Source organism: Pipistrellus hanaki, assembly GCF_964339955.1.
Source record: "Pipistrellus hanaki genome assembly, chromosome: 3".
Taxonomy (NCBI): Eukaryota; Metazoa; Chordata; class Mammalia; order Chiroptera; family Vespertilionidae; genus Pipistrellus; species Pipistrellus hanaki.
In genome coordinates, this window is record NC_140505.1 from 135,543,893 (window position 1) to 135,557,613 (window position 13,721).

At 42.2% G+C, this 13,721-nt stretch overlaps 1 long non-coding RNA gene across 2 annotated transcripts in view; it reads right to left on the minus strand.

Annotated features, from left to right (window-relative positions):
* LOC311619359 overlaps positions 1-13,516 on the minus strand; it is a 76,378-nt gene extending 62,862 nt beyond the window's left edge. For both annotated transcript variants that reach the window (XR_014794482.1, XR_014794483.1), the window contains exon 1: positions 13,381-13,516. This is a non-coding gene — a long non-coding RNA (uncharacterized lncRNA). The remainder of the gene's footprint in view (positions 1-13,380) is intronic.
* Between the last annotated feature and the right edge of the window lie 205 nt (positions 13,517-13,721).

Below are 13,721 nucleotides of genomic sequence, written 5' to 3' on the forward strand. Positions count from 1 at the left end.
CTTACTAGTAGGTTCAAGAGAAGGAAACATAGACTATTTTATAAGAGTCAAATAATTGGCAGGTGTGTTTTTAAATTACCAATTGGAAAAAGGAAAAAGAAAGGATACAAAAGATGGCTTTAGGACTGTCACTGAAACCATACTTCGCAGTTATAGTCACATATCTGAGTGATGATGGTCAAAAGTAGGTCAGGGGTCACAGACATTCAAAAACATTAAATTATTCCAACTATTTATTCTCCAAGAAAGACTTGTGTGTGTTTTGTTTTTTTCTCCCTTTAATTATTGGGACAGAGATAGGAGAAAGACACAATGTTTCATCAGGAAAGTTATGTTCTAAAGCAAACTACAGCCTGCATGTCAAATCTGATTTTGAATGGCTCATGAGCTGAGAATGATTTTATGTTTTTAAAGAGGAAGGAGAAGGAGGAGCACAAATAGCACATGCAATAGGGATCATATGTGACCCATAAAGCCTAAAAATAGTTACTATCTGGCCCTTTACAGAAAACATTTGTAGATCCCTGTTCTAAAGCACTTTCAAATATGTTTTTAGATGGTTACCTAGATAGAACAACAAACGTACCTCTAGGATGCTTTTAATAGATAGATTTTCCTTGTAAAATAGAGACTATAATAACACAGGACCTTGTCCTATCAATTATCTCTTTTATATTTTAAATCTCAAGTCTCCATAATCCTTCTCATTTTTCCTCTACCCTCCTACCAACCTTCTCACTTCCTCATAATAAACAACCCTTCTTCCCCTACCACACCTCCCTCAAGTTTTGTATGTGTAATTTTCTTTTTCCCTGTATAACACTTCTCTGCTCAAAGCCATAAAAATATTTCTTATTCTTATAGTCATAAAGGCAAACAACTGAATAGAATATATTTGCAAATTACTTATCTAATTAAAGGTTAACATCCAAAATATGTAAAGAACTCACCCAATTCAATAGTAAAAAAAAAAAAACAACAACAACAACAACAAACAAACAACAAAATGGGCCAAGGATCCAAATAGATATTTTCCAAAAGAAGACACGCAGATGGCCAGGTACATGAAAAGCCGGTCAACATCACTAATCATCAGAGAAATGCAAAGCAAAACCACAATGAGGTATCACATCACACCTGTTATAATGGCTATTATACAAAAGACAAGAAATAAGTGTTGTTGAGGATGTGAAGGAAACCCTCCTGTACTGTTGACTGGCATGTAAACTGGTGCAGCCACTACTGAAAATAGTATGAAAGTTCCTCAAAAATTAAAAATAGAACTACTACATGATCCAGAAATTCCACTTCTGGGTATTTATTGGAAGGAAATGAAAACACTAACTCAAAAAAATTTATATGCAAACCCCTCCCCCATCTCCCAACTCCATGGTTCACTGTAGCATTATTTACAATAGCCAAGGCATGGAAGCAACCAGAGTCCACTGATGAATGACAGGATAAAGAAAGTGTGATACAGGAATGTTAGCCATAAAAAAGAATAAACTTGCCACTTGCAACAACATGGATGGAACCTGAGTGCATTTTGCTAAGTGAAAAAAATACTGTATGTTCTCACATGTGGAATTTAAAAAATAAAACAACAAACAACACAAATTCACAGATACTGAGAACAGATTAAAAAAACTGTAACAATGTGTGGCGGTGACTGTTAACTGAACTTATTGTGGTTATCACTTTGCAATATGTACATACATATATGGAATCATTATGCTGTAAACCTGAAATTTTTATAATGTTATATATCAATTATATCTCAATTTTTAAAAAATAGTCAAAACTCCTTACTCTTGTACATTTCTCATAATCTAGTCCATAACCATATTGCATCCTCTTTGTCTATACCCCTCAGCCCAACCTGCACCCTTTCCAATCCGGAAGCCCTTAGGGACCTCTGGTTCCTAACCACTCACCTGCCTGCCTGGCCTAACCACTCTGCCTGCCTGATCCCCCTAACTGCCCTCCCCTGCTGACCTGGTCGCCACTATTAACTTTTTAAAAATCTTATCCCCTTCACACACAATTGTATTTGACTTCCTTATTGGCTTCTCCCTGTCACACAATTTCTCTCTCTTTTATGTAACACTTTTTCCAACTGAATCATCATTTATAAATTTTCTTTCCTCCTAATTCTGTTCCATCATCCTTTTCCCCATCTTTCTCCTACCCTCCCTCCCCACATTCCTTCTTTATCTTTACCCCTTCTTTCCTCCCCTTTTCCTTCCTTCCCACCTTAATTTTTTCACTTCCTCCCTCGGACCTGCTTTGCTCCCTCCCCCATTTCTTCCTTCTTCCCATTCTCCTTTTAACCTCTACTGGCTCCCCTTTAAAACTTTTCTTCCCTCTTTCTCTCTCATCCTATCTTTCCCATACATTCTTCTCTACTTATTTGCACTGTTTTAATATCTACCTGCCTAATTATTCATTATCATTTATCTTTTTTCTTTTAAAATCTGTCCCCCAGTACACAATTATACTTGATTTTCATTCAGCTCCTACAGTTCACTCATACATCCTCTTTCCTTCTTTAACGCTGTTCTTTACTGACTGCTTTATAGAAGTTCTTCCCTCCCTCCCTACATTCTTAAAAGCTTCTGGGTTTTTTTTTTTGGGGGGGGGGGGAGATAAGTAAGGGGGCGTTAACTCCCCACCCAGGGCTCAGCCCTGGCCAGGGGTTCACTGCTCCCTTCCCTGGCCTCCCCGCCGCCATGCTGCTCCCATATTTCCTGTCCGGGATGCCCGGCCCAGGTAGGGTGGCCAAGGCCCCTGCGGCCCAGGCGCTACTGCTCCTGTCCAGGACTGTGGGCGCCTCCCCACCAATGGCCTGAACTGAACTGGGGGCCACCGCCTTCCTCCTGCATCTGGGCAGGGCACCTGCTATCCCCGCAACCCCCGCAGTGGCCAACCCCTCCCACATGCGGTCCTGTGTTTCCTTCCCTTTTCCATTCCTGCGTCTTTTTCTTGTTCCCTTTCTGTATTTGTTTCTCCTCTCAGCCTGTCTGCATGCAGGCCTGCCTTCCTCTCCCTCTCCTTTCTTGTCCCCCCCTATCATATCCTATCCTATCCTGGGCCTTTCAACTGCCTGAGCAGAGGACAGGGACGCAGCCTGTTGATCCAGTCCTGATGTGATGCTAGAACGGATAATTCGCATGTTTCACTATTATTAGTATAGATGCCTAGTTCCTCAAATAGAAAAGCTCCTTTCCATCTTGATATCTAATAAATAGACAAATTAACAATTGTTTAAAAAATGATTGAGCCTGGCCGGTGTGGCTTAGTGTTTGAGCTTTGACCTATGAATCAGGAGGTCAGGGTTCAATTCCTAGTCAGGACATGTGCCTGGGTTGTGGGCTCAATCTCCAGTGTGGGTCAGGCAGGAGGCAGCCAATCAATGATTCTCTCTGATCATTGATGTTTCTATCTCTCTCCCTCTCTGAAATCAATAAAAATATATTTTAAAAAAAGATTAAGTAACCCCAGCCACTGTGGCTCCGTGGTTGAGTATCAACCCATGCACCAAGAGTTTACTGGTTCAATTCCCAGTCAGGCTTGATCTCTAGTAGGAGGCGTGTAGGAGGTAGCCAATCAATGTTTCTCATCATCAATGCTTCTCTTTCTCTTCCTTCTTCTCTGAAAGTCAATAAAAACATTTTTTTTTTTAATGACTGTGTGAATGAATGATCCCAGATTCTTCCCCTCCCCCCCCCCGAAAACCCACCCCTTTCCCCAAGTTCATCCAAGGGCGCAGCTCTGGTGTTCAAGTTGAACTCCTCTTGTTCTTGTTATGGTTTTACTATTCCCAGAGCTCCTAAAATTCTGGAAGAAATCAGTCTATATCCTTTCTAGAAATTTTATGGCCTCCGTTTCATTAAATCATTTTCTTAGCACTTTAAAACTCCATCTATCCCCCAGCATGATTTTCCACTTAGCCTACCTTGACTTTATGCATTCCATCATCCTAACTCTTTCCAACAGTTTCCAATGCATAAACCACATATGTACCTACCTATAAGACCACCACCTTATTTTTCTTGCTTACCTTTTCTTACATTAAAAAAATACAAAAGATCTAACATCTCATCACAACTTTTATACATCCAACTGAGCATGACTTTTTGGAGAAAGGGGGTATTATTTTTACCACAGTCACATAAAAAGACACAAAAATTAGTCTTCTAATTGATAAAAAAAGAAAAAAGAGGGGTACGATAAGGGAAAAAGTCAGACATCAGATCAAATCCCAAAAGGTCATTTTGGAACTTGCACACTAACTTTTGGGATAATGTGTTTTCTAGGCATGTGATTCCCTGGTATAGTGGAGGACCTTTCTGCTTTTTCAACCCGTTTATAGTCTGACTTGACTATTGGGGAATTCCTAACTTTGGAAATGGTGGCTTTAATTCCCTAAAATAAAATAACAAGAAACTCAATGAACAAGGGAGGGGTCATAATGTAGATCAGGAAGTTTATGAAATATTTAATCAATTCAAACATAATGAACTTCACAGGGTTCGTGGATAGTCATCAGAGGATACTAGAGTTACTACCCTGTTTCCCCGAAAATAAGACAGTGTCTTATATTAATTTTTTCTCCCAAAGTTGCACTAGGTCTTATTTTCATAGGATGTCTTATTTTCGGGGAAACACAGTAGTTGTAACATCGATATAATAGTAATTATCCTTAGTATTCATGTAAGATCTGAAGTCCCAGGGTTAAAATAGATGTCCATGTATGTATCCTATTAATATTTGTGTGGTTTTGTGTAGGTTCTCACTCTTTGGTTCTCTATTAATCACAGGATTCTTTCTTTCTCTTGTTTTGTCTGATTGTTGCTTTTTGGTTTGTTTGTTTGATTAGTTTTTATTATGGAACATTCCAAACATATACAAAAGTAGAATAGTATAAACAAACCATTTATCCAGCACCCAGGTTCAACAAATACCAATACAAGGGCAATATGTATACTTCCATGTATACTTCCACTCGTGTACATGCCCCCTCCACCTTATGGATTATTTTGAAGTGTGAAGCAAATTCTACACATTATATCCTTTCATTAATAAATTATTTAGTTATTTTTTTTAAGTAACCACAATACCATTATCAAAAATTAACAATTATGTGACTTCAAATATTCAGTCAGTATTTAAATTACTCTAGTGGTCTCATATATATTTTTGCAGTTGCCTTTGATTAAATCAGAACCCAAACAAATTCTGCACATTGCAATTGACTGCTAAGTCCCTTTAAGTCCATTTTAAGAAATGAAAACACAAACTCTAAAGGATATATGTACCCCCATATGCCCATGATCATTGCAGCACTATTTACAATAGTCAAGATATGGAAACTACCTAAGTGTCTATCCATGAATGAATGGATTTAAAAATGTGATATGTATACACACACACACACACACACACACACACACACACGAATATTCAGCCATGAAAAGAATTAAATATTGCCGTTTACAACAACATGGATGAAGGCATTAGGCTAAGTGAAATAAGTCAGAGAAAAACAAATACCCTACAATTTCACATATATGTGGAACCTTAAAACAAAATACCAGAGTTCAAAGATACAGAGAACGGACCGGTGGTTGCCAGACAGAGTTGGATGGGAGTAGGTGGGAGGAGTATAAAATGAATGAAGGGGGTCAAAAAGTACAAACTTCCAGTTATAGAATAAATAAGTCATGGGGGTTTAAATTACAGCAGGAAGACTATAATTATTATTATAGCTAATAATACTGTGTTGCATGCTTGAAAGTTGCCAAGACAGTCAATCTTAAAAGCTTTTTCTTTCATAAGAAAAAAATACTTTGTAACTATTATGTATGGTTACAGATGTTGACTAAACTTATAGTAATTTAGCAATATATACAAATATCAAATCATTAAGTTGTACAATTGAAATTAATATACCACAATGTCATACATCAATTATACCGCAATTTATTATTAACATATTTTATTGATTTTTTTTTTTTTTACAGAAGGAAGGGAGAGGGATAGAGAGTTAGAAACATCAATGAGAGAGAAACATCGATCAGCTGCCTCTTGCACACCCCCCACTGGGGATGTGCCCGCAACCAAGGTACATGCCCTTGACCGGAATTGAACCTGGGACCCTTCAGTCCGCAGGCCGATGCTCTATCCACTGAGCCAAACCAGTTAGGGCTATACCACAATTTAACAATTAAAAGGCAAAACAGAAAGGATTGTTTATACAAGGAGATACCTGAGCTTATAAGATGAAGGACAAAAATGAGTCATAATGGGTGAGCTATTAAGGAAAAAGATATGGAGGTAAGGTTAGAAATCTCTTGTGGCCCACTAGTAATAATGGCAGCCCAAAACATCTTAGGTGCTCTTCAGAGAGGTATCAGTTTTGAGTATGAAGGAATCAGATATTGACACCAGTCATCTTTTTAAATGGAACATTTGAAGATATGTTCCTTAATTCACAAAGGTTTTTACTTAAACTATAAAGAAAAACATGTGTGGATACAGGACTAAAAGAGAATCATCAGAGAATAAAGTACATAGAAGTTGCTTTTTTAAATTCATTTCTGAAAGGGAGAGGAAATTACAGCAACATCAATGAGGAGAGAGAATCATCTATCAGCTGCCTCCTGCAAACCCCAAACTGGGAATCGAACCTGCAACCCAGGTATATATCCTTACTGGGAATGGAACCGTGACCTTCCAATTCATAGGTCAATGTTCAACCACTGAACCATGCTGGGCGGGCAAGAATCTTCTTGGTTTTAATGTGACACTAATAATTATGTATCCTATGTTGTATGTATAGTTAACCTCTAAACATGGGGTTAGGGGTCTGACTCCCCCCAGTCCAAAATCCATGTGTAACTTTTGACTCTCCCCAAATTTAACTGCAACTGTCCCTCAGTGTCCAGATACCAAAATTGTGGATATCCAAGTTCCCTATATAAAATGGTGAATATCAATGCATACAGTCTGCTCTCCCATCTGAGAATTCCAAATGGTGGACAGAAAATACCATCTTCATCCACAGTTGGTTGAAACCACGGATGGAAACATGGGAATATAGAGGACTGACTGTATATTGAAAACAAAATCCGTGTAAAAGTGGACCCCATAATTCAAACTCATGTTGTTCAACATAAATGAGAACCACAATGAATTACTACTAGAAGTGTAATTTAAAAAACAATTATTTTAATCTATAGGTTCCTTCACTTTTTTTTTTCTTTTCTTTTTTTTTTTTTAAGATCAGGTCAGCCCTGACTGGCTCAATGAACAGAGCATCAGCCTGCAGACTGAAGGGTATTGAGTTCGATTCCGGCCAAAGGCACATGCCTGAGTTGCAGGCTCCATCCCCAGTAGGGAGTGTGCAGGAGACAGCTGATCAATGATTCTCTTTCATCATTGATGTTTCTATCTCTCTCTTTCCCCCTTCCTCTCTGAAATCAATAAAAAATAAAAAAATTAAAAGATCGGGTCATTTATTCTATGGAATTTTCAGTGTAGATTTTGTTAATTATACCCTGCGGTGATTTAATGCATTCCTATACAGATTTCTGGCTCTCAGGTTGTCAATAAGATCCTTTAAGCTGCACCACTGATACCCAGCAGTACACATTTTGTCTTTCTTTTAATTATATTAAAACTACAAAACTAAGATATGTCTTGTATTGATTTTAAAGGATATGTTCCTAGTTCTTTTTCCTTCTCCAACCTCAAACAACACTTTCTGAAAATGCATCATTTGCTTTTAGTCAGGTTTCAAATTCCATTAGTTCCATTATAATATAATTAAGAGTATTTTATCATGGAGGTCAGAGTTTCTCAGAAGACCATATAGTGTCAAATGTCACAGAAAAGTCAAGTAAATTAGGGACTAAAATGTGTCCACAGACATTGGCAATTTAGATCATGCATTTGTAATGCTGTTTCCTGTTATAAATTAAAATTTTCTCAACTGCTCCCTAGTTGAGTAACCAACTACAATTATATGATCTAAATTATGTGTTTCATACCACTTTAACCAAAATAAAATGAAAAATTAACCAAAATAAAATAAAAACTCTCAACTTGAGATATGAAAGCACATTATATTCCTTGTGGGATATAGTACTAGTATTTGTGTTAAACAAATTCAGTTAATACCCAAGAATATTAGAAGCCCATATAGCAAATTTAAAATGTAAACCACACAAATTATCACTATCAATTACAATTGTATTGCTCAGCTCCAAGATGTCAATTCCAATTTTAGAATGACTACTGGAGGGAGGTTACTACAAACATAACCAAGATACCTTTCTAAGGTATATGATCTAAGTGCTCCATTCTTCTTTCCCCTCAGCTTCTACCCACTTTTCTTCTGCCAGGTCTCAAAGGTAAAGTAGGTCACTGATTTTCTTATACACCTCATTTTGATTCTTACACTTCATGTTAACACCTTTTCTGTGTGTTCCTCTGGTGCAGTCACCTAACCATACAATTATTTTTTCTGATACAGCCTAACAGTAATCTTAATATATAAAAACCCGGGGTTCATACCATCCAAAAGGACTGAAGGCTCAACCGCCCGTAAGACAGTGCTGGGTTGCCATGGCGATCCAGCACTGACTGCCAAGGGGCTGCAGATCAAGCCCTGAGAGGCCTGGAGAGAGAAGCAGGGTCTGATCCATAGCCTCCATGGCAGCTGTTGATCAGCCCTTGCCTCTCTCTTTCTCTCAGGGTTGGGCAGCAGTTTCGTCATTCTCTTAGGCCTCCACTGGGGCTGCTGATCAGCCTCACCTCTCTGATCAGGCCTGTTGGAAGCCCAGAAACGCTGACTGGCATAGAAACTAACCAATCAGAACCAAATCTGGGTGAACTACAAGGAGCCAATGGCTGCCTAGGAGGCAGAGCTTTTGACGCTGACTGGCATAGAAACCGACCAATCTGAACCTAATCTGGGTGAACTGTGAAGGCAGAACCTAAGGTGGGGGCTGAGGAGGGTTTTTAAGGGCAACAGCTATTGGGTGTAAGGTGTAAGGAAGTGTTCCAATTTTTTAAAGACTGGTGGCAATATAGTGCATATCAGTCCAGATATAGGGATTATGTACTTTTGTCTGCCAAGAGCATCTCCTCCTGATGAAAAAGGCTATTCCCACCCCTTTAAGCAATCCTATCCTATCCTATATAATCTATCTATACTACTAAAATGGTAATATGCTAATTAGACCAGGTGGACCAGCCATCTTCCGGACGTCCGACTTTCTTTCAGACAAAGCCATGGTGGTGGAGGACAAGGCATAGGCCATTAGGGGCGATCAAGCTGGCAGAGGAGGGCAGTTGGGGGCGAGATCAGGCCGACAGGGGAGGACAGTTAGGGGTAATCAGGGTGGCAGGGAAGAGCCATTGGGGGCAAGATCAGGCCAGTGGGGGGGACATTGAGGGAGAGATCAGGCAGCAGGGGAGAGCAGTTGGGGGCAAGATCAGGCTGGCAAAGGAGGGCAGTTAAGGGCGACCAGGCAGGCAGGAAGGTGAGTGGTTAAGAGCCAGTGATCCCAGATTGCAAGAGGGATGACCAACTACTAGTTTAGGCCCAACCCCATAGTGATTGGACATTCTCCAAGGGGCCCTGATTGGAGAGGCTGCAGGCTGGGCTGAGGGAACCTCCCCATCCATGCATGAATTTCATGCAGTGGGCCACTAGTAACCTGTAAAAGAACACTTACTAAACTGATTTAAATCATTCAAATAACTTTAGTATTTTTGCCGTAATTATCTACCAAATTAATGGCACCTATGGCTTTGTAGACTTTATGACAATAGACATGTTATTACCAACCTGTCCTCATTTTTAATATGTTTTTATTGATTTTAGAGAGGGAGAGGGAGAAACATCGATGTACAAAACATCTACTGGCTGCCTCCCAGCGGGGACTGAACTCACAACATGGACATGTACCAACCAGGAATTGAACCTGCAACCTTTCGGTGCAGGGGATGATGTACAACCATTTCAGCCACTCAGATCAGGTCTGTCCTAACTCACTTTGGAAGACAATTGCCCTATTTTCCTTTTACTGCAGAAATTAGAGAGGAATATTCAGTGGGGAAAGTAAAATAACAGTACCTTCTTTGGCAGGTTTCCTCACTACAGAAGTGGGGTGTAATGTACCATTGGTGAAGAGAATGTAGTTATGAAAAAACCTGTTTTCTTGGTCCCTTGCTCCCATACACTGATCTCAACTCTGCTGTCAGGTTCCTGTGGTGAGAATTCTTTTCAGGCTATTCCACAAGACCTGAGTGCACTTCTGGTCACTCCTGCCTACCAGCCACAAGGACATTTCAAAAGCTGGTAACATTTTTACATGTAAGATTAACAATCAGGAACTCTCATTTTGGGGCACTGGAGCAAAACCATGTTCCCTAAGACTAGTCTCCAGAAGTCCCATATACAGTAACATCTTTATTTCTAATAATTGAGGATGACATTGTCATGTCATTACTGTAACTCAGCTTTCCTTTGGTACTTGAGGGCACCCAAAATACTGCCGTTTCATATTAGTGGTGTTTTGCTGATACAAATTAAATTATTGGTCTTTACAGGAAAAGTTAATTGTGTCAAATAAATATTGGAAATACCAAAATTGGAAAAGCTATACTTTTTGATAAGACAAATTCCTGTTATAGCAAACTGTCAGCAGTAAAAATGTTCAGTACATAATCTTCACCAGTGTGTGGAGTAATGTAAAAGTGGAAGGCTGATTCATTTTTAAGATTGGGGATTAAAGCAGACATAGAACTATGGTACTAAAACATGCTGGCAGTGGAAGTATTTTGCAACTCAGCAAATTAGAATAACATGGAAGTTATTAAAAAATAACATTCAAAAATGTTCCTACTATGTGGGCAACAGAATTTTGGATGAAATTTACTTTAAAAGCTGAGGAGAAACTATACTTTATCTGTTTATTATGTTTCCTATCTATCAATTAAAGTTCAGGAAGTTAATGGAGGAATCTGTAAAACTGAGGTAAAGATTAACAACTGCTGATCGTTTTATAAAATGTTAAACAGTGTAGTGGGAAAGACAAAGACCTGTTAGGTTAATATTACTTGATTGGCTGAATGTTTTAAAAATGGAAGTTATTAGAATACAATTAGAATGCTATGATTATTTCTCTATAAATCAAGATTTGAAATAGCATCCTAAGATTACCATCATTTAAAAGAACTGGCACTTAATCAAGTACTGAATTTATTTTGCTTTTATGTCAATAAAAAGCTCAGAGCCAATATTCAAGTACTGCCTGCATTTTAATTCAACATAAAAGCTTCTTTGCTAAGAGGCGGCACCATCCAGATGAGATCAGATAGATAAGGTTATGGCTCAAAGCTAAAGCAAACCATATCAAGGCACACTCATTAGATCACTTTTGAATTACAAAAGCATCAGACTCCTATTAAAGGATTCTGCTGGCTTTTAAATTTTTTCTTAAATGTGCCTTATCCTTAGCAGAGAACTGCTTTTTCAATTAAGCATCAAAAATTAAACCACAGAAAATTGTTTGTGATTCCATTACTTTCAGATCTATAGTTTGCACAAATCAAAACCAGAACAGTTTAAGTAGTTACGTTTACAACTGACGTACCAAAGGAAATTAAAATTTTAAAAATACAATTATCTTCTTTTCCACCCAGACTTCGGGGTATTTGAAATATGAAATAGCTATCCCATTTAAATTTTCTTGAAAAGCCCCACCACACTATCAGAATTTGAGCCCCCAAACTAAACAAAACAAACAAAAAACACACACAAAAAAAAACACAGAGAACAATGTAGAAAGAATTTATTTGCCTCGTTAAAAAAAAAATCTCAATAGTGCATTTAACTACAAATTCAATGTTCTCATTGGAGGAGTTGCAAACAAAGTTTAAACAGAAACGTTCGATTGCTTCAGGACTACATTTTAAAAAAACTCTTTAAATTCACCGAAGGAACACATCAAAAAGCCAGACTTAAAACATTTTACGGCATAAACTTGGTAATTAATGGGTCTGCTATTCTGCTCCCAGGGCCGGCTCTGCAGGGGAGGACAGTTCCAACTTGAAGCACGAAGTAAAGTTACAAACTAAATCCGGCACCAACTACGGCCAGAGCCGAAGTGCCGAGGGCGGGTGGGTGCGTGGTGCGTCCTTGTCTTACAATTTCGCTCCCGGAAGAAAAGGGCGAACCCGCAGGCCTTCCCCGCTTTCAAAGAACCGGCCCGCCCGCCCGCCCGGACCCCCTCCCCCGGAGCTAACGGTCCGCGCGGCCCCCGCGCCCGGACAACAAAGGGGCCCGGCCATTGTCCTCGGCGCGCTGAGCGTCACCAGCACTAGCAAGGCAGTAGCTTGCGCAGTTATCTCCACAGCGGGCAATGTCACAGCCCGACCAACAGCACAAACTACTACCTCAGCCAGGGCCATGGTGTCCAACGAGGCGGCGGCGCTCCTCGTCCTTCTCCGCCGTCCGACGGGCGCCCAGCCCCGGGATGGCGGGCGGGGCGGGGCGGGCTCCGCCTCGGAGCCGGCCGCCCGGGACCCAGGAAGGGTGCGGGGTGCTGGCGGGGGCAGCTCCCTCCCCGGCCCCGAGGGGAGCGCCCCGGAGCCACGGGAAGGCCGGGACGAGGCTGCCGGGGCGCAGCGGGCGCCGACGGGATCGGACGGCTCCCCGGGCCGGCGGCAGCGTTCCCGCGCTCGGCCCGCCGGGCGCTCCGGGCCGCCCCGCCGCGCTCCCGCCACGTCCCCGGGCGGCGCCGCCCGCGCCCCTCCCGCCCGGAGCCTGCCGTGGGGGCTGGGCGGCGGCCGGTCCCTCCCTCCTCCCCCGGCGCCGCGCTGCCCTCGCCCGCCGCCCGGCCGGCTCCCCGCGCGGGTGAACGCCCGGGCGCCCCCGGCCACACGCCCCCAGGCCCCTCGGAGTGATACCGCGCACTTCTGCCGGAGGCGAGAACGAAAGGAACAAAACCCCGCAAAACTGGTCCGCGCGGACCGGCCCGCTCGCGCTCCGCGGCTCCTGTGCGCCCGGGCGGACCGCAGAGATGCCTTAAGGAGGCTCGCGCCCCGCTCCCGGCACGTGACCGCCCGGGCCCCGCCCCCGCGCCGCCATCTTACATCCGGGGCCGAGGCGGCGCCCCTCCCGCCACCTGGGCGAGCCTCGACGTGTCGCTAGCAGTCAGTCCCAAAAGCGGGGGCCCTGATTCCACGCGTCAAAGCGCTGAGGCCGCGGGCCATGCCCCCCCCCAACCCCCTCCGCTTAACGGCACAAAATGAGGCCCCTAACATCTGCTCCCGGTCCTTGCCCGCAAAGAAAATGGCGGCACTCACCGCCGTCTAAGTGGACACGTTGTACTCTGGGGAGTTTCCAGTTTCCGGTGCGGCGTTCCCCATCCGGCGAGGGCACGGCCGCTTGGGCCCCACCCCGCGGCGGAGCCCCGGCGCTGCATTCCGCGGGAAAGCGGCGGGAAAGCGCGCGGCAGGCTTCAGTGCGCAGGCGCCCGGACTTTTTTTTCTTAAAGGCCGAGTTTGGGAGAAGGTCCACTGCCCCAAGAGCCACGTCTGCTGCTGGCCCAGAGAAGTTACTTTTTGCCTCCCACTTAGGAAGTTTTGTCTTAAATTGTTTTAAAGAAAAAGCAAGCAGCGGTTGTCTAAAATTCAGGACGTCCAGA